We start from the raw sequence: 22,792 nt of genomic DNA on the forward strand, positions 1-22,792 counted from the left end.
AGCTATTAGAATGTTACTTGCCTTTGCATCAATAATGGATTTCAAAATTTATCAAATGGATGTTAAAAGTGCATTTTTAAATGGATTTATTCAAGAAGTGTATGTTGATCAACCTCCTGGATTTGAAAATTCAGATTTGCCCAATCATGTTTTTAAATTGAAGAAGGCTCTATATGGTTTAAAACAAGACCTTAGGGCTTGGTATGAACAATTAAGCAAATTTCTTTTAGAAAAGGTCTTTACAAGAGGAAAGGTTGATACCACACTTTTCATTAAAAGAAAAATGCATGATATTCTCCTAGTTCAAATATATGTAGATGATATAATCTTTGGAGCTACTAATGATTCCTTATGCAAAGAATTCTCTAATGATATGCAAAGTGAATTTGAAATGTCCATGATGGGTGAGTTGAATTTCTTTCTTGGACTACAAATAAAACAAACCAAAAATGGAATCTTTATTAGTCAAGCAAAGTATTGCAAAGAATTGTTTAAGAGGTTTGGAATGGAAAATGCTAAACAAATGGTCACCCCTATGAGCACTGCTTGCTACTTGGATAAGGATGAAGTTGGTTAATCAACAGATATAAAGAAATATGGAGATATGATCGGATCTCTTCTTTATTTATTAATGGGTAGACCGGATATTATGTTTAGTGTTTGCATGTGTGCTAGATATCAAGCCAATCCCAAAAAATCTCACTTAAGTGTCGTCAAAAGAATAATGAGATATTTATTGGGCACTATAAATCTAGTCTTATGGTATCCTAAGAATTCTTCTTATAACTTAGTAGGATACTCTAATTTTGACTTTGTTGGATGTAAAACTGATAGAAAAAGCACTAGTGGGACTTGCCACTGTATTGGTTCCGCACTAGTATTATGTCATAGCAAAAAGCAAAATGGTGTTGCCTTATCAACTGTAGAAGCGGAATATATTTCTGCTAGAAGTTGTTGTGCACAAAACCTATGGATGAGACATCAACTCTCTGATTATGGTTTAATGCTTGATCAAATTCCTATTCGGTGTGACAATAAGAGTGCAATCAACCTATCCAAAAATCCTATTTTGCACTCTAGAACAAAACACATTGAAATTAGGCATCACTTCCTTAGAGATCATGTTCAAAAGGGTGATTGTGTACTAGAGTTTGTTAAAACAAAAAATCAATTGGCCAATATCGTTACAAAACCTCTACCCAAAGAAAGTTTCTTTACCATTAGACGAGAATTAAGGATTATTGACCAATCTGACTTAGATTCCTAGCCTATAAAATTATATATAATATTTTCCTCTTTATGTATTTAATGATTTGAGGGAATGTAATCAATTACATTAAGTTTATAAAAGATTACTAGGAAACAATAATGGTGTAATTGATTACCATAGGTTCATAATCGATTACCATTGAAACATAAGGTTGTAATCGATTACTAGAGGGTTAGTCTGTTATTTCTTGAGCATGTAATCAAGTATAATAGATATGTAATCGATTACCAGACAATTAGCAATTACATTATAATGCTTGTAATCGATTACAATGGTATGTAACCAATTACCAGTCATCCCTGTCTTTAAATATGACTTTTCTCTCTCTCTAAGTTCACAACACTCATCTTCCATCTCTCTCTAATGGCACCCCACACCCTAAAAACATCAAATCCTCATATCTTCTTCATTTCTTCACCAAATCGTTTCAAACAAAGTGCGAAATTCTTCTCTTTGAATCCTTTACAAAACCCACCGATTGAAATTTTTAGAAACTTCACCAAATGGCAGAATCGTCAAAGAGGCACAAGGGCTCATCATCCTCCACCACCACTGTCGGCCACCATTGCCACGGTTCTTCCAGTGACCCTCCGTCACCACCCAATTCATTTCTTTCCTCACCGCGCTCTCTCACTCTATTTTCCACTGATGTCCAATGTGAGACGTATTACTCATCATTCTCAAATCATGATATTATTGACCCTAAATACCTTGACTTTGAATTCTTTGAGGGAGAAAACTTTGATTGCTATCAAGTGTTTCAAAATTTTGAACTAGTGGATTTCATGACTAAGAAATTTCCCTATTACCCTGAATTGGTTCGAGTGTTTTATAACAACTTGGAAATTCATGAAGGAGTGATATTTTCTGAAGTGAACAAAATACCAATTGTTGTTGATCAATCCCTATTTTACTCCCTAACCAAACTGAGCAGTCAAGGTGTGCCTTTTGAAGGAACTTTAGTTTATGATTGGAAACCAATTTATTCTAGCCTTGATGCTCGTAAAATGGTTTGTGTTGCAAATGCTGATATGTCTAGTCGCTTACTTGTTGGATCCTTTACTTTTGAATGTTGTATCATGCATTACATTCTCTATTGTTTGTTGCTTCCTCGTTCTACTAACCTTGCTCAAGCCAATAAGGAAGACTTAATTTTGATGTGGGCACAGCAAACTGGACGCCAAATTGGCTAGGCACATCTTGTTCGTTATCGTATGCACAAGGCATTACGTGCAAATGCTCTTCTACCATATCCCCATCTGATTACTCTGTTTTTGAAGCACTTCAAATTCCCTCTTACTAATCTGTCAAGGTTAAGCGTTCATTTACAATAGGAGCCATTGTAGTTGCTTCTTTTGGTTATAAGAAAGATCTTGATGGACAATGGGTTCGCAGACAAGATTATCAGGCAAATGCTCCCGACAAACGCACTCCATCTCCACCACCTAGGAATCCTTCCTCTGCTTTACTGAATGATGTTCTCAATGAGATTTGGGATCTTCATGCTTTTGTTGGCGAAAGGTTTGATTTCATGGATTTTCGCATCACTCTTCTTGAGGATGACATGGGATTTATCCGCCGTTGCTTTGATCTTCCAACCGATCCTTAACATTACAATTATTTATAATAATTATTAAACTTTCATACTCATTTAAGTTACATTAGGATATTTAGTACTTTAGACTTTTAGACTTATTGCTTACTATTATTCTGCTTGGATGGTACTCTGAATGATAATATCTTTTCTTCTCTCTGCTCTTAATTTGTTTTTGATGTTACCAAAGGGGGAGAGATAGATGGTAAGGAGAATTATAAAAGACTCATTATCCATTTTTCTGTCTAAAGTATTGAAAAAAAATTATATATAAATTTTTCATCAAATCCTAAACTTTTTCATATAAGCAATCACTGAAAAATCAAGGGGGAGTGAACGACACAAATGGATATTATTATTTCTCTCTTTGCTCCTTACCTACAGATGGTTGTCATCATCAAAAAGGGGGAGAATGTAAATGTATATCATGCAAGTTTTGATGATGCCAAAAGTTTACTTGATGATCATGGATTGAATCAAGTCAAAGAACAAGATCAAGAAAATCTAAGATAAGGACTTAGTAAATTTGTTAAAAGAATCTCAATTTGATTGCTATAGTTTGGCCTCAAAATCTTTACTGTCAAAATTCTATTATTAAAGTTAAATCAGTTTAGAAATCTCTTTTTGAACTGGTAATCGATTACCAGAGAGTTTATGAAAATGGCTTATTGAAAATTTTGAACCGATGAACCAACGCACAAAATTATTTGAATTTTGATCTGTGTAATCGATTACAAGAGTCAGGTAATCAATTACCAGTAAGAGATTTCAGAAAAACTATTGAAAAGTCATAGCCTTTCAAAGATAAGACTGTGAAATCGATTACCAAAGTCATGTAATCGATTACCAATGAAATGTTGGATCGAGTGGCCTCAGAATAATTAAGAAGGGGGGGTTGAATTAATTATTCCTAAACCTTTACTAATTAAAAAATTACTCTTCTTAAGGCTTTTACTAAATTGTTAAGAGAATGAGGAGTAGAAGAGAAACTTAACAGAAAGTAAACGCGGAAATTAAATGCACAGCGGAAAGTAAATAAAGTAGGGAAGAAGGAGACAAACACACAAGAGTTTTTATATTGGTCCGGCAACAACCCGTGCCTACATCCAGTCCCCAAGCGACCTGCAGTCCTTGAGATTTCTTTCAACCTTGTAAAAATCCTTTTACAAGCAAAGATCCACAAGGGATGTACCCTCCTTTGTTCTCTTTGAACCTAGTGGATGTACCCTCTACTAGAATTGATCCACAAGAGATGTACCCTCTCTTGTTCTCAGTCAAACCCAAGTAGAAGTACCCTCTACTTGTACGACAAAGGATGTACCCTCCAATGTGTTAAGACAAAGATCTCAGGCTATTAAACCTTTGATACTTTATGAATGGGGATACAAAAGAATTCTCAGGTGGTTAGTCCTTTGTTCTTTTGGAAAAGGGAGAAGAGAGACACAAAAAGAATTCAGGCGGTTAATCCTTGGCGAATTCTTTTTGGCAAAGGGAGAAGAGAATGAAAAAGATGAATAGCACAAGTTTTCAAGGTTTGGAAAACCAGAAAACTTCAGAAAGCTTTTGGTACAAAGAAGAAGAAAAAGTTCAAAGAGATTCAAGGATTGTAAAGGATTGTAAGAGATTGATTGGAAAAGTATTCAAGATTGAAAGAATGAATTAAAAATGCAAAACAAAGCCTTTCTTTTATAGACTCTTCATGTCTAGTCAAGAAGACCATTTAGAAGAGTTATAACTTATAGAAAAACTTAAAATCAATTTGAAAAAGTCAAAAACCATTTGAAGAGTTACATCTTTTGATTTATTCAGAAACAGTCACTGGTAATCGATTACCAAATTAGTGTAATCGATTACACAAAGCTTTTATGTGAAAGGATGTGACTCTGAACATTTGAATTTGAATTTCAACGTTCAAAGGCACTGGTAATCGATTACCAAAACATTGTAATTGATTACAACTTTTTGAAATTAATTGGAACGTTAAAAATTCAATTTGAAAACTTTTTCAAATCCATTTTGCTACTGGTAATCGATTACAACAATCTGGTAATCGATTACCAAAGAGTAAAAACTCTTTGGTAAACATGTTTTGAGAAAAATCATGTGCTACTCAATTTTTGAGAAAAACTTTTCATACTTATCTTGATTAAGCCTTCTCTTGATTCTTGAATCTTGAATCTTGATTCTTGACTCTAAACTTTCTTCTTGAGTCTTGAATTCTTCTTGATTCTTATCTTGAACTCTTGAATTGTTCTTGATTACTTGAGTTGTTCTTTGATTGATCTTTGATTCACTTGAGTTTTTCTTTGATTGATCTTTGAGCTTTTTGTCATCACCTTTGTCATCATCTTTTGTTGTCATCATTGTTATCATCAAAATACCTTTGATTCACCATGAAGCTTTGCTTCTACATGAAAAAGTTTCAGAAAATCTTTTGGAAAGACACATCTCTTCAAACTGGTTTGAACAAGCACAATGGGCCTGTGTGTGTGTGTGTTAGGAACTTGAAGTTGTATCATCTGCTCTAAAAGAGAGAAATCATTTTGTTCATCTTATAAAACTCAGTTGTAATCAAGAGATTGTTTGTCTCTTGGTGTGTGAAAAACTCGAACACAAGGGTGAGGGATCCCAAGGTGTGTTCAAAGATTGTAAAGGATTTACAAGGATAGTGGAAAATCTCAAGTGGGTTACTTGAAGACTGGACGTAGGCACGGGAAGTGGCCGAACCAGTATAAATCGAGTTTGCAATTCTCTCTTCCCTTATCTCGTTTATTTTATTGCAATTTACTTTGTCTTGCACATTTAAAGAACATTGTTAAATTGATTACTGCTTCTTCTTCTACATTCTAAATCTATCATATATCATTTAAAAGGGGATTAAAACTTGTTAGTCAAAAAAATTTTAAGACTTAATTCACCCCCCCCCCCTCATTTAAAAGGGCTACAACTTTCATGAAGATCACAAAACCTAATTCAATCATTTTCTTAGTCATTTTTAGGCTACAAGTTAATTCACATTGTCAGGAAAATAGCAGAAGCTTTAAACAACTGATTTTCACTAAGCATGAGTGTGCTCTCATCAAGCACGATTGTGCTTCGCTTAAAACCTTAATTTCGTGAAGCAAAAGAGGAACAATTCAAACCTCCAAACACACTCAAATTCAAAACGAATAACACAAAACATGTGATCACATCATGGGGAACAAAACCCTTCAATCAATTTCAAGAACACATGCAAGAATCAAGAATTCCCAAATTTCTAGGTTTCTAACATTCAAAGCCAAACACTCAATTAAATCATCCAATTCACATCAAGGCATTAATTGACCCGTTAAACACGAGCAATTCATAGTTATCATTGTATAGGAAAAATTAAAACGAATGAAACACCTCAAAATTAACTCCAATTTGATCCTTTAAGGGTCCTTACACATGTTCACTCTAACCCCAATTGTGATAAACTCATCCCTTACCCCTAAGTGGACTCACATGTGTAGTTCAACAGTGATAGCGGCATCTCTAGCAATTTTTTCTTTGGTTGATCTACTAGAGTTTTCAAGCATTAGAGAGAAGGGATTGGAGCATCAATTTCACTATCTCCGTGTGAGGAAGATTTCTCTCTCTACCGACACTATTTCATAAATTCCAACGATGAGAATGTGCGAGAATAAGTTCCAAAGGTGGTATCCAAATTTAACAATAATCCAATGGTTAATGAGTCAACGATCGTAATTTTACTGTGATAGATTTGGGCGTATGTGGAAAAAAGAGAAGGTTTTGGGAGAGAAGAAAGGAAGAACGAATTTGAGAGAAAGAGATAGCGTAGAAACATATGGTAAATAATACAATATGTCTCTATTTATAGCTAGGTACTCTAAGCCTATTATTTACTCTATTTTTATTTTATTATTTTATAAAATTAACTATATTTTACTATTTCATTAAATAAATAACCAATTACAACATTCATTTATTTTTTTAAACATCATTTTACTGTATTTATTTTCTAGTACTATGAAACCCTTATTTTAATTAACAAAAATTATTTTTCTCTCTTTTTATTTATTTTACGAAAAATAGGGTGTTACATTTGCATCTAAATAATAGAAATTCCTTGTATATATATAGACAATTAGACATTGCATGTGGTTTCAAAACTTTATAATCACATTAACATCAGCCCAAAAAATATGCAGGTTACAAGATTGGCGAAATTAGGAACAGGGCAGACAACATTATCCATCAGTGAAGGGGCAAATATGATGTTGGCATTAGCGATTTTGAAGGAATGTAGGTCTAAAGGTACATTTGATTATACCTATTTGGGCCATGATTTTACATGTCCTTAAAAAGATTTATATTATGTCCATAATAAATGAAGACATTAAAGAGAATATTTAATTTAACTAGGGGAAGTATTTGGAAGAGCTTATAAGGAGTTTATTTGAGCTTATGAAATTTGCTTTTGTCTCCTATAAACACCTTTTTATCTTATTAAGCAATGTAGTGAAACTTATAAAATAAACTCTTTTAGCATATTCTAATTAGTATCATCATCAAATTTATAGCACAAGTTCTTATGTAATAGTAATAATTTTTTAATAAGTACTTAATGAGTTATTTACCTTAACACATCCTTAACCAACCATGTCCACACTCACAGGAGTTAGGCACTACGCTTGGGGGAAGTACACAACTGAGATTTGTTTATTCTATTATAGTATTGTTTGAACATCCAGATGGCAAGTATTTAAGAAATAAGACACCTTCTTTTTTATATTGCTTCTTAAAAATAAGGTTTAATTACTACCCCCAAGAGCTACCCTCAGCTTAATCATTGTCAGACATTCACTCATAGAATACAGCTTTGTATGTTTGTGTTTAATATATAAAAATACTCAACAATTATTGCTTGACTGAGGCCATCAAGCTTCTTTGGATACACATTTCCTACAGTCATGATTTGAATGAAAATCTAACTGCTCATATTTTATATCAGTAAATCAAACTTAAAATATGTATCCAAAATTTGAACCATCCATTCAAAATCTAATGACCACAATTTACAACTTGGTGAATGTGTGAATGCATGGAGTCACAGGCAGTGAATCATTTTGGAATAAATTTGTGAGGATATTTGTTTTGTGAATAAGACTCAGAAGTTATTAATTGAGTTGAGTGGCCATCAAAGAAATTAAAAGATGTTTCACTATCCTTAAAGTAAATTCATCCTTCCTAAAATAGCTTATTACTCATTTCATCAGTATAGTAACCTACTACATTGCACTGTTTAACTTTAAATTACTCATTTTCATTCATTCACTTGCTCTCTTTCCTAATCATACCATGGCTGCAGAATTGATTGTTGGTGCATTTCTTTCTGTTTTCCTTCAGGCTGCAGTTGACAGGCTACACTGTTATGGACTTTCATGGAAGAAAACTTGATGAGATGCTGCTGTCCATTGAAGCTCTAGTTGATGATGCAGAACAAAAGAAGTTCAGAGATCCGCGTGTAAGAGGATGGCATATCGCTGCCAAAGATGTCGTGTTTGACACAGAGGATCTATTGGATGAAATAGACTATGAACTCTCCAAATGCCAAGTGGAATCTGAATTTCAAACCTTTACTTTCAAGGTAACAAATGTTGGATCAAGTGGCCTCTGAATAATTAAGAAGGAGGGGTTGAATTAATTATTAATGTGCCTTGACTAATTAAAATTTATCCTTCTTAATGTTACTAGATTCAATTAGGCTTTTACAATTAAGTTAAGAAAGTAAAGAACAATAACTTAACCAAAAGTAAAGTGGCAATTAAAAGTACACAGTGGAAATTAAAGAGTGTAGGGAAGAAGAAGTCAAACATAAGATTTATACTGGTTCGGCAAAAACCCGTGCCTACATCCAGTCCCCAAGCAACCAACGGTTCTTGAGATTTCTTTCAACCTTGTAAAATCCTTTACAAGCCAAAGATCCACAAGGGATGTACCCTCTCTTGTTCTCTTTGAACAACCAAGTGGATGTACCCTCCACTTGAACTGATCCACAACAGATGTACCCTCTTTTGTTCTCAATATAACAACCCAAGTATATGTACCCTCTACTTGTGCCACAAAGGATGTACCCTCCAATGTGTTAGGACAAAGAATTCTTAGGCGGTTAGTCCCTTGAATTCTCTGTGAAGGGGATACAAAAGATATCTCAGGAGGTTAGTCCTTTGAAATCTTTTGTCAAAAGGGAGAAGGGAAGAAACAAAAAAATTCTCGGGCAATTAGTCTTTTGAATCTTTTGGCAAGAGAAAGAAGTGAATGAAGAAGAAGAGTAGCACAAGTTTTTGAACAATGAACTTTTCTTGGAAGAGAAAGTATTGAACAAAAACTCTTAGAAAGAAGTAGAGAAATGAATCAGAAATTTCTGTAAAAACCAGTTATTGAAATTCATGCCATGGTCACATATTTATAGTCATTTGGCGACTCAAGTTAAAGTTTGTAACTCTTGGCAATTTCTTTAAAACTAATCACTTTAAAAGGTTGACTCTTTTGAAAAAATCTTCAGAAAACTAGTCACTTTAAGAATTGTGAGTTTTGGTAATTTATTTTTCGAAATCAGTCACTGGTAATTGATTACCATTATAGTGTAATTGGTAATCGATTACACATCAAAAGATGTGACTCTTCATGTTTTAAATTTGAAAATCAAAACGTTTAGAAACACTGGTAATCGATTACAAGTATTGTGTAATCGATTACATAAGTTTAAAATGATTTGAAAATGTTTTATCACTAATTGTGACTTGAAATTTGAAATCTAACGTTTTAAAACATTGGTAATCGATTACATGCTCATGGTAATTGATTACAGCTTTGTAAATCAGTTTTGAAAACAATGTTGGCTACTAGTAATCGATTACTACTTTCTGGTAATTGATTACTAGAGAGTAAAACTCTTTGGTAAAAGATTTTGTGAAAAATTCTTGTGCTGCTCAATGTTTTGAAAAACTTTTTTAGTACTTATCTTGATTGAGTCTTCTCTTGATTCTTGAATCTTGAGTCTTGAATCTTGATCTTGATTGTTCTTGAATCTTGATTCTTGAAACTTGATTGTTCTTGAATCTTGAAACTTGATAGTTCTTGAATCTTGATTCTTTGAAACTTGATTCTTGAAGCTTTTTGACTCCTGATTCTTTGGAACTTGCTTAACTCTTGATTCTTTGGCATCATCAAAATAATTCTTGGAAGTCATTGGTTCCACAATCTCCTCCTTTTTTATGATGACAATCCTGAAATCAAGAGAATACATACAAGTTTTGTTCTACCGTTCACTCATCTCTTTCTCCCCCTTTCTTTTTGAATTTATGCTTAATTTTAAAGCTTTGAAAATATAATATATTGATTTCTAAAATACCCATTTTTCTCTCCCCCTTTGGCAACATCAAAAAGGCCAAAGTACGTAAAACATGAATAATTTAAACATACACAAAGCATAATTTGTAAAACAAACATAAATGATTCTAAAACATACATAAAGCATAATTTGAATAAAACAAATTGAAATGCAAACCACTTAGTCATATATCACAAACCATAAACATCAAGTTCAGTCATTCTAAGTAAATATTAAAAGAAATACTAAGTGTTCAAATGTCATAATAATATAGCCAAATACACGACTAGAAATCAAAATACTAATAATAATAGTAATGTCTAAACTGATGGTGGTGGTGGAGGTAAATCAAGGCAGTTGCAAATAATGGTGACATCTTCTTCAACCTTTGCAATCCTTTAGTTCATCTCCTCGAATCATGTGTCCACTTGACGTTACAAGGAGTCAAACCTCTCACCAACATAGGTTTGAAGTCCATCAAACCTGTCCAAAATACTCTGAAGGAAAGAAGAGTCCCCTTCAACCGGTAAGTGTCCTTCATCATCATTTGGTTGAACACCCTTTTTTACCAAAGAGCCATCACACTCTTTGCAGTAACCAAAGGAGGTAACCACAACAGCACCGATCAAGAAAGATCTCTTGATTGGAACATAAGGTTCAGAATCTAGAGGGATGTTAAAATGTTGAAGAAACAAAGTAACTAAGTGTGGATAGGGTAAAGGAGCATTTAATCGCAATGCCTTATGCATGCGATACCGGACTAGATGTGCCCAATCAATTTTTCGGCCAGTATGAAAGGCCCACATGACTATTAGATCTTCTTCAGAAACTTGTGCAAGGTTTGAAGATCTAGGGAGTAAGATACAGACAATTAGATAATGGAGGATGCAGATTTCAAGAGCCAATGAACCGGCAAGTAGCCTTCCGGTCATATCCGCTTGGTTGGTGCAAACCAATCGACGGGCATCATGCACAGAAAAATCAAATTTCCAATCATCATTCAGTGTTCCTTCAAATGGTACACCTTTGCTAGACAATTGGGTCAAATCATAGAAGAGGGATTGGTCAATGACCATCTTTATCCCATAGACCTCAGAAATCAAGGTACTTTCTTGAATTTCAAGGTTAGAATAAAAAGCTTTTACCAATTCAGAATACACAGGCAGTTTTAAAGACATAAAGGGAATGGGATTTGAGTTTTGAAATTCTTGAATGCATTCGAAACTCTCATCAGAAAAGAAATCTATATCTATGAACTTAGGGTCAATGATGGAACGAGAGGAGAAGAGTTTTGTGTACTGTGTATGTTGTTCTTCCTATGAGAACAATGAGGATGAGGAAATGGAGGAAGGAATTGGAGTATCCTGAGCCTCAGAGTGCCATTGGCTTCTACTCAAAGAACCCTTGCGCTTCTTTGATGGTTCTGCCATTTGAGAGACTTATTCAGAATTTCAATTGATTGAAATGAAAGAGGATGAAAAAAGAAGAATTTTAGGCTTTGTGGGACGTGATTTGGATAAGAAATGAGTAAGTTATGGCAGAAAGAAAATTTGGGAATGAGGGTTTCGCGAGAGAGACGAAGTTGCAGTTTCATCAATTCTGAAATTTGTATTTATAAGCAGTAGGGATGTGTTGTAATCGATTACACTTATCCTACCTCGCTGTAATCGATTACACATTGTGGTAATCGATTACTAGAGAGCATTTTGGCAGAACTAATTGCTGACTGAATTCTTATGGTGAAAGGATTTGAAAGGGGGTCAAAATACTATATATCTAAAAACTCTTATATGAAAATAAATATATATAACATGATAGATTTTTGAAAAACTTTATGAATGATTTTTTAAGCAAGTAATTCACATATCATACTAAAATTCATGCAAGAATCATAGACATCATCAAATATTTGTTTAAAAAAAACTTCATGCTTTGAGAAAAAAAAAATAACTCAATCAAACATATAAGCAAATATTCATAATAGCATAAAATCAAGACAAACAAATGAAATTTTGTTAGTCATCATATATCAAGTTAATTTTGAAGAAAATTTCAACCCACTTAATTTAAAAGAGAATGATTTTGATGTTACCTTTTTCATGATTTAAGTGCTTAGATCTTTAAAGATGGAAGTCAGACTTTCGTTTTTCTTGCTTAAACTTCTTGAGAGATGTTCTCATCACTTTCATAGTCCTTGGATAGAAGGTTGATCTCCTTCTCCAAACCATCAAATGAGTCATCCCAAGCAATATACGTCTTCTTGGATTTTCTTTCTTTATAGCTTTTCTTCCCAGGCCATGATTCATTTGAGGGGCAATGTGTCTTTATGTGACCGGGTTGATTACACTTATAGCATTTAAGTGTAGGAGAAAATTCTTGGGATCTCTTCCCATTGTTGAAGTTATGGCTTCTCTCCATTCTTCTATTTTTGACGAATTTATGAAACTTCTTCACAAAGAGTGAGAAGTCTTCTTCATCATCAGATTCTTCTTCTTCTTCTTCTTCTTCTTCTTCTTCTTGCATTGAGGATGAGGCTTTGAGTGCTATGCTTCTTTTCCTTTTGTTGGTCTCTTCATTTTGGTTGAGACGTTGAAGTTCCATTTCATGTTCCTGCAATTTGCCAAAAAGAGTGGCAAGAGACATAGAGGAAAGATCTTTACTTTCAGAAATGGCACTTACCTTGGGCTGTCAATCCCTACTTAAGCATCTCAAAACTTTATTGATTAAATCTTCATTTGGAAAGGTTCTTCCTAAGGAGGCAAGGTGACTGACTATGTGTGTGAATCTTTTCTGCATGCTTTGGATGTTCTCATTAGTGTTCATCCTAAATAATTCATATTCATGTGAAAGAGTATTGACTCTAGATCTTTTCACATCAGTGGTGCCTTCATGTGTAAGTTGGAGAGTATCCCACATCTCCTTTTCATTTGAACAGTTTGACACTGTAAAATATTCATCTATTCCTAAGGCAAGTAATAATGTTTTTGGCTTTAAGATTATATTGGATTCTTCTTCTATCTTCTTCAGTCCATTTATCTCTAGGTTTTTCTGTTGTTGTGCTAGTGCTTGCATCTACTATGGTGGGTACATAAGGTCCTATTTCTATTGCTTCCCAAATGTTTAAATCTATGGCTTCAATAAAGATTTGCATTCAAGTTTTCCAACAGTGGTAACCCTCACCATTAAAGATAGGTGGCCTATGGATGGAGTTTCCCTTAGGAAACAGAGAATTTGAGGAGGCCATGAATCTTGAAGTTGTGAAACTTTTCTCAAGAAACCTGTTCTGATACCACTTGTTGGATCAAGTGGCCTCTGAATAATTAAGAAGGGGGGTTGAATTAATTATTAATGTGCCTTGACTAATTAAAATTTATCCTTCTTAATGTTACTAGATTCAATTAGGCTTTTACAATTAAGTTAAGAAAGTAAAGAACAATAACTTAACCAAAAGTAAAGCGACAATTAAAAGTACACAAAGGAAATTAAAGAGTGTAGGGAAGAAGAAGACAAACACAAGATTTATATTGGTTCGGCAAAAACCCGTGCCTACATCCAGTCCCCAAGCAACCAACGGTTCTTGATATTTCTTTCAACCTTGTAAAATCCTTTACAAGCCAAAGATCCACAAGGGATGTACCCTCCCTTGTTCTCTTTGAACAACCAAGTGGATGTACCCTTCACTTGAATTGATCTACAACAGATGTACTCTCTCTTGTTCTCAGTATAACAACCCAAGTAGATGTACCCTCTACTTGTGCCACCAAGGATGTACCCTCCAATGTGTTAGGACAAAGAATTCTTAGGCGATTAGTCCCTTGAATTCTTTGTGAGGGGGATACAAAAGATATCTCAGACAGTTAGTCCTTTGAAATCTTTTGTATAAAGGGAAAGGGAAAAAGATATCTCAGGCGGTTAGTCCTTTGAAATCTTTTGTAAGAAATAGAAGATATCTTAGGCGGTTAGTCCTTTGAAATCTTTTGTCAAGAGGGAGAAGGGAATAAACAAAAGAATTCTCAGGCAATTAGTCTTTTGAATCTTTTGGCAAGAGAAGGAAGTGAATGAAGAAGAAGAGTAGCACAAGTTTTTGAACAATGAACTTTTCTTGGAAGAGAAAGTATTGAACAAAAACTCTTAGAAAGAAGTTGAGAAATGAATCAGAAATTTCTGTAAAAACCAGTTATTAAAATTCATGCCATGGTCACATATTTATAGTCATTTGACGACTCAAGTTAAAGTTTGTAACTCTTGGCAATTTCTTTAAAACTAATCACTTTAAAAGGTTGTGACTCTTTTGAAAAAATCTTCAGAAAACTAGTCACTTTAAGAATTATGAGTTTTGGTAATTTATTTTTCGAAATCAGTCACTGGTAATTGATTACCATTATAGTGTAATTGGTAATCGATTACACATCAAAAGATGTGACTCTTCTTGTTTTAAATTTGAAAATCAAAATGTTTAGAAACACTGGTAATCGATTACAAGTATTGTGTAATCGATTACACAAATTTAAAATGATTTGAAAATGTTTTATCACTAATTGTGACTTTTGAAATTTGAAATCTAACGTTTTAAAACATTGGTAATCGATTACATGCTCATGGTAATCGATTACAGCTTTGTAAATCAGTTTTGAAAACAATGTTGGCTACTGGTAATCGATTACTACTTTCTGGTAATCGATTACCAAAGAGTAAAACTCTTTGGTAAAAGATTTTGTGAAAAATTCTTGTGCTACTCAATGTTTTGAAAAACTTTTTTAGTACATATCTTGATTGAGTCTTCTCTTGATTCTTGAATCTTGATCTTGATTGTTCATGAATCTTGATTCTTGAAACTTGATTCTTGAAGCTTTTTGACTCCTGATTCTTTGGAACTTGCTTAACTCTTAATTCTTTGGCATCGTCAAAATAATTCTTGGAAGTCATTGCTTCCACAACAAATTTCTTCAATGCTACTTTCAGTTCATTTAACAGGAAAATTGACTCAGGGATGAAACAAGTCCTTGACAAACTAGAATATCTTGCTTGCCAAAAGGATGCTCTTGGTTTGAAAGAATAAACTTATTCTGGTTTTGGATCAGGCAGTAAAGTGTCACAGAAATTGCCATCAACTTCTTTGGTGGTTGGAATTGTTATTTATGGCAGAGATAATAAGAAACAAATGATCTTTAATTGGCTCACATCTGAAACTCATAGTCATAACTAGCTATTAATATTTTCTATTGTGAGCATAGGTAGGGTGGGTACGACCACGCTCACCCAACATGTATACAATTACCCAAGGATGGAGGAGGCTAAATTTGATATCAAAGCTTGGGTTTGTGTTTCAGATGATTTTGATGTTTTGACGGTGACAAGAACAATTCTTGAGGCAATCACTACATTAAAAGATGATGGTGGAAACCTAGAAATAGTTCATCGAAGATTAAAAGAAAAATTAGTAGGAAAGAGATTTCTTTACATTTTGGATGATGTTTGGAATGAAAAACAAGAGAAATGAGTAGCTGTGCAAGTTCCTCTAAATTACGGGTCTAAGGGAAGTAGAATTCTTGTCACAACGTGCAGTGAGAAAGTTGCTTCTACTGTGCAGTCATGTAAAGTGCATCAGCTAAAGCAACTACAAGAAATTTATGCTAGCAAGTTTTTGCAAAACATGCATTCCAAGATTATCACCTTCAGTTGAAGGCTAAGTTGAAGGAGATTGCTACAAAGATAGTTTAAAAGTGCAGAGGATTGCCTCTAGCCTTGAAAACAATTGGAAGTCTTTTACATTCAAAGTCATCTATTTTGGAATGGAAAAATGTATCGATAAGCAAGATATGGGATTTAACAAAAGAAGATTGTGAAATTATCCCTGCTCTATTTTTGAGTTATCACCACCTTCCTTCTCATCTCAAGAGGTGCTGAAACAATTCAATTATTCAACAACAGTTTATTACAATGAACAAAGAACTAGAATCAACAATAATCTACAGAAACAGCGAGGCAACGAAGTAGAGGAAGAATGATGATCTCGGCACACTCCTTGGCCGTCTACCGGCAGTAATATCACCTGAGAGGAATGGGTAAGGTGAGAGAAGGGAATAACAGAGAGAAGAAACAAGCTCTCAGAAGAGAAGAAGTAGAGAATAGAGAAAGGGAATCACCTCAGAATAATCCTAAAACGTGTAATCCTCCAACCTTATATTCTGCCTCCTTAATCTTGTGCTACGCTTGCCTCCCTCACCTTGCGGATCGTGAGCCACGTGTCCCTCTCTTCTAACAGAATTTCGCGCCAAATCTCTTTCCTTCTTTATGCACGTTACATTACCCTCCTCATCAAAAGCAACCTTGTCCTCAAGGTTGAACTAAGGATAAGATTCACATATATCCCGCAAGTCTTCCTAAGTAGCATCCTTAACTTCAGTTGCTTCCCATTGAATCAACAATTGGGACACAGTAGCTTTTAAACGTTTGACAACTCGAACATCCAACACCTTCCATGGGCAAAGCATTGGTCCCAATTCACTAGAAGTGAGTGGAAAAGGAAGATATGGTGGAGGACTTTTGCCATGAAATGGTTTCAAAAGAGCAATATGAAATACAGGATGTATTTTAGCAGACTCAGGTAGTTGTACTTTATATGCAACAGTACCAATTCTTTCAATCACTGGAAATAGACCAAAATAGTGCATGCCTAGCTTCTGATTCTTCCTCAAAGCCACTGAATGTTGCCTATAGGGTTGTAGCTTAACTAAAACCAAATCACCAACCTTAAATTGCAAATCTCTTCTTTTCTTATCATCTTGCATCTTGATATATTGTTGAGCCTTTAGTAAATTACCTTTAAGCTTGATCATGTAGTTGTAATAAATCCTTGAGTGGATCAGGATCTTTAGGATCAACCTCGTAGTGCATCATCGCTGGTGGAGGTCTACCAAAAACTGCTTGAAATGGTGTCATACCTAAGCTTTGGTGGAAGGAAGTATTATACCAAAATTGAGCCCAAGGTAGCATAGTAACCCAACTCTTAGGATGTTCAAATACAAAGCACCTTAGATACATCTCAAGGGTCTTATTAAGATTCTCAGTCTGGTCATCGAACTAAGGGTGATATGAAGAGCTCATGGCCAATGTTGTTCCTTGAGCTTTGAATAATTGTTGCCAAAAAGTGCTGATAAAAATTCTCTCTCTATCAGCAACAATGGTTTTTGGAAAACCATGAATTTTGACAATGTTGGTAATGAAAGCTCCAGCCACAACCTTGCTGTTAAACTCAGACTTCATAAGGATAAAGTACCCAACTTTGGACAATCTATCAACTACTGTAAAAATGGTTGCAAATCCTTATGAAGGAGGCAATTGAATAATAAAGTCCATTGCTATGTCTTCCCATATTTGTTGAGGAATGGGAAGAGGCTGTAACAACCCAACTGGCAACACATGATCAACTTTAGCTTGTTGACATATGGCACATTCCCTCACAAATTTACTAATATCACTTCTCATACCATTCTAATAAAATTGAGCACCAAGTTTAGCTATTGTTCTATTAACTCCAGAATGTCCACCAATCTTAGAATTGTGAAATTCCACCATGATCTGATTAAGGAACCCAACATCACAAGGTAACACAATTTTTCCTTTAAACAAAAATAAGCCATTCTGAATACTATATTCAGAAAATGGATTCTGACCTTGCAAATAGCTTTGATAAATTTTGGATAATTGAGAATCAGTTTGAGTCAAATCCATCACTTTATTAATCCACGAATGTATAGGAGTAGATACAACCATCATGAAACTCCTAGATAAAGCATCAACAGGTATATTTTCTTTCCCTGGTTTATACAGAATTGTAAAGTCAAACCCCAAGAACTTAGGAAGCCATTGTTGTTGTTCAGGAGTTTGCAACTTCTATTCTAACAATTCTTTAAGGCTTTTCTGATAAGTTTTGATTATGAACTTATGACCCACAAGATAATGCCTGAATTTTGCCAAAGCCTGAGTAATAGCATAGAATTCTCGAATATAAGCAGACTGCTTCTGCATCCTTAAGGATAATTTCTTAGAAAAATAAGCAATTGGATGCTTATTTTGGCTAAGGACAGCACCAACTCCACTTCCTGAGGCATCCGTCTCCAATACAAAAATTTCCTTGAAATTAGGAATAACCAATACAGGAGCAGATGTCATGACAATTTTGAGTTGTTGAAATGCTTCTAATGCAGCAACACTCCTTTTAAAAGAATCTTTTTTCAACAAATCAGTTAAAGGGGCTGCAAATAAGACTTGACAAACCTCCTATAATAACCTGTGAGTCCTAAAAATGCTCTCAACTATTTTAGATTACTAGGCTTAGGCCACTTTTGAATAGCCTCCAATTTATTTCCCTCCATAGCTACTCCTAAACCAAATAGTGTATGTCCCAAGTAATCAATCTGTTGAACTCCAAAACAACATTTAGAAAACCATGCAAACAATTGATGTTGTTTCAGGATACTTAAAACCACTTCCAAATGGTATAAATGATCTTTCTAATTAGCAATATACACCAGAATATCATCAAAGAAAACCAATACAAATTTTCTTAATATTCCAGCAAAAATGTCATTCATAAGGCTCTGAAAAGTAGCAGGAGCATTGGTTAAGCCAAATGGCATAACCAACCACTCATAGTGGCCATGATGAGTCCTAAATGTTGTCTTATGTCTGTCATCCAGATTTAACAAAATTTGGTGATAACCAGACCTTAGATCCAATTTAGAAAAGAAGGAAGCTCCAAAAAGCTCATCAATCAACTCATCCACAGCAGGAATAAGGAAGTTGTCCATGATAGTAATTGCATTAAGATCCCTATAATCAGTACACACCCTTCATGAACCATCTTTCTCTTTTACCAATATAATGGGAGAAGAAAAGGGACTCTTACTAGGATGTATAATGCCTTCATCTAACATTCCTAACACCAATCTCTCAATTTCTTCCTTTTGACTATGAGGGTATCTGTAAGGCTTAACCTTAACAGGTTGTGAACCACTCAATAAGGGAATAAAGTAATCATGGGATCTCTGTGGAGGTAAGCTGCTAAGAGTATCAAAAGCCACATTGTAAGTGTGCAATAATAAGGCTAATTCAGGCTTCATCGTAACTGGTAAGTCAAGCATAGACTTAGTAACAACATCTGGCTCTATCAACTATAGACTATAAACTTCAGCAATGGAATTAGTGGCCACCATTCTTCTTATACAATGTAATTGAGCTTGCACATGTACCAATTCACAATCTCCTTGTAAAGTAGTAAATTTACCCTTCCACAAAAACTTCAATTGCAGAGCATCATAATCAGCAATGTGAGAGCCAATAGTCTTCAACCAACTAGCTCTTAAAATAAGATCAGCACCAGAAATAGGAAGCAAAAATACTGGTAACTCAAAAGTATTGCCTTGAGCTTGTACCTTCAATTGCTTAACCAATCCTTCAGCATTACCAACCATTACTTTAAATTAAGTAGCTGGTTCCACCGGTAATTTCAAAAACTTGGCCACCCTTGGCTGCAAAAAATTATCAGAACTGCCACCATCAATCAACACAGTCACTGGTAACTTTTCAATATAAGCTATGAACCTAATAGTACCAACTCCCCTACCACCTTTCAAAGCATTGAAAGACAAATGATGATCTCCAGATTCTACTATTTCATCTTCTTGAGTACCCTGAGGTATAATTGTACTAATAGGATCCTCATTATCATCTTCCATTTGCAACAGCAAAGATTGTCTATTATGACATTTATGATTAAAAGAGAATTTCTCATCACAACAATAACACAATCCTTTTTCTCTTCTCAACTGCATTTCTGCAGGAGTAATCCTTTTTACATTCAAGGACCGAATTGGAGGGCCTGGTGGAGTAGGTAAAAGCGGAGGTATACTGGATTTAATTTGTGTTTTAAGTTGAGCATTAATAGAGACTGGGGTAGAAGAAATTTGGGAATCTTTGTGACTATAGGAATTTCGAAATCGCTTAGAAATAGGACCATTTTCTTCAAAAAGTTTAGCTAAAGAAACTGCACGCAATAAGGTAGGAGGGCACATAGCAACAACATCTCTTCTAATATCATGATTTAAACCACTAATGAAACAATAAAGAAGAGCCTCATTACTTAATCCTAACAATTTATTAGCTAGAGACATAAACTTGAGGTAATAATATGATACCGAACCTGTTTGTTGAAGCTTGAAGAGCTTAGCCATTGGACAATCAAAAGGTGAAGGACCGAATTAAGACTCTAGAGCACGAGTCAACTCAAACCAAGTAGACACCAGAGATAATTTCTGCGACATCTGGAACCATGCCACTACATCCTTATCAAAATGCATCGCAGCAATATCCACTCTAGACACATCAGGAGTATTATGATTAGTGAAAAATTTCTTAGCCTTGAAGATCCACTCCATCACTGACGTCGTTCCATCGAAGTGAGGAAATCCAAGTGAGATCTCTTTAACGTGCAAAGAAGCATTAATCGGTTGTACCATCGGGGATCCATTATTCGGAGAACTTCCAGGAGGTTGAGAAGAATTTTGCAATAACAGATTCATCGCTAACTGTATTTGATCCATAGAATTCTGGATCTGAAGCATCTTATCATTTTGCTCTTGGTAACGCATATCCATCATTTGACCGAGACAACGAATATCATCTGAATGTGTACGAATTTATGTTTGCAAGTCCTTCAAACGCATGTTCTCAGCCATGGAAGCACAATGAAAGAACCAATGAAACAATTCAATTATTCAACAATAGTTTATTACAATGAACGGAGAACTAGAATCAACGATAATCTGCAGAAACAGCGAGGCAATGAAGTAGAGGAAGAACGATGATCTTGGCACACTCCTCAGCCGTCTACTGGCAATAGAATCACCTGATAGGAAGGGGTAAGGTGAGAGAAGGGAATAACAAAGAGAAGAAACAAGCTCTCAGAAGAGAAGAAGTAGAGAACAGAGAAAAGGAATCACCTTAGAATAATCCTAAAATGTGTAATCCTCCAGCCTTATATTCTCCCTCCTCAATCTTGTGCTATGCTTTCCTCCCTCACCTTTTGGATCGTGAGCCATGTGTCCCTCTCTTCTAATAGAATTTTGCACCAAATCTCCTTCCTTCTTTATACACATCACAGGTGCTTTTCTTTTTGTGCCTTATTCCCCAAAGAGTATGAGTTTGATAAGGAGTGTTTAATTTTGTTGTGGATAGCTAAAAAATTTCTACAATGCCCTCTACATAGTAAGAGTCTAGAAGAAGTTGGTAAACAATACTTTCATGATCTATTATCGAGGTCTTTCTTTGAACAATCAAGCATATCAGAAGCTCATTTTGCCATGCATGACCTTTTCAACAATTTGGCGAAACATGTTTGTGGGAACATATGTTTCAGGTTGAAAGTTGATAAACAAAAATATATACCAAAAACAACCCGTCATTTTTCATTTGCAATCAAAGACATTAGATATTTTGACGGTTTTGGGAGTTTAATTGATGCTAAAAGGTTGCATACATTTTTTCCAATTCCAAGAAGTGGGATTACGATTTTTCATAAGTTTCCACGGAAATTCAAGATTTCAATACATGATTTTTTCTCCAAGTTTATGTTCTTACACTTCTTATCTTTGTATTGTTGTTCGGAGCTTAGAGAGGTTCGTGACTCGGTAGGTGATCTTGAACATCTCCATTCATTAGACCTTTCAGGAACTAGCATAAGAAAAACTACCTGATTCAACATGTTCGCTCTATAACTTGCTAATACTGAAGCTGAACTTTTGTCACAATTTGGAGGAGCTTCCCTAAAATTTGCATAAACTCTCCAATTTGTGTTACCTTGAATTTTAAATATACCAAAGTGAGAAAGGTGCCAATGCTTTTGGGAAAACTAAAGAATCTTCAACTATTTAGTACATTTTGTGTTAGAAAAAGTAGCAAGTTCAATGTTGAGCAACTTGGAGGACTCAATCTTCATGGAAGGCTATCAATTGAGAAGCTGCAAAATATTGTGTATGTGTCAGATGCATTAGCAATGGATTTGAAAAATAAAACATACCTCTTCATGGAAGGCTCAGCCACTTTCTTCATTCATCATTTTTTTTAATATTTTGTTTTACATGCAAGGATTTCTATTACCAATATCATTAATTGTTCAAATTGAATTCCAACCACATGTGTTTCTTATATTTAGGACACTATGAAAATCGTTAAGGCGGTGAAGAAGTGCAAAAGTTCTGTCATGCGGCTTTCATTTTGTAAAGAGTACTCTATGATTGGGAATTATTGTGGCATCATCTTCCTTTGGCTTGTTGAGTAAAAATTTTTCTTACATTATGTTATGGATGTTTCTTCTGGAAAAAAATGAACTCAAGCTTCATAAATAGACTGAATCAAGGAGAAAATGACGTCGACCCCCAAAACATAAGTTATTTAACACCACTTGTCACGTTGTTGACTAGTTAATAGAGTTTATTATGTTTGCATGAAAGAACATGTTTCTAAATGTATTAAAAAGCTTGCCCTG

The 22,792-nt window shown here is 34.6% G+C and overlaps 1 pseudogene; it reads left to right on the forward strand.

Moving 5' to 3' along the window:
• The first annotated feature begins 8,210 nt into the window (after window positions 1–8,210).
• LOC114371356 lies at window positions 8,211–22,372 on the forward strand (annotated as a pseudogene).
• Window positions 22,373–22,792: the final 420 nt, after the last annotated feature.

Source organism: Glycine soja, chromosome 10 (genome assembly GCF_004193775.1).
Source record: "Glycine soja cultivar W05 chromosome 10, ASM419377v2, whole genome shotgun sequence".
Classification (NCBI taxonomy): Eukaryota; Viridiplantae; Streptophyta; class Magnoliopsida; order Fabales; family Fabaceae; genus Glycine; species Glycine soja.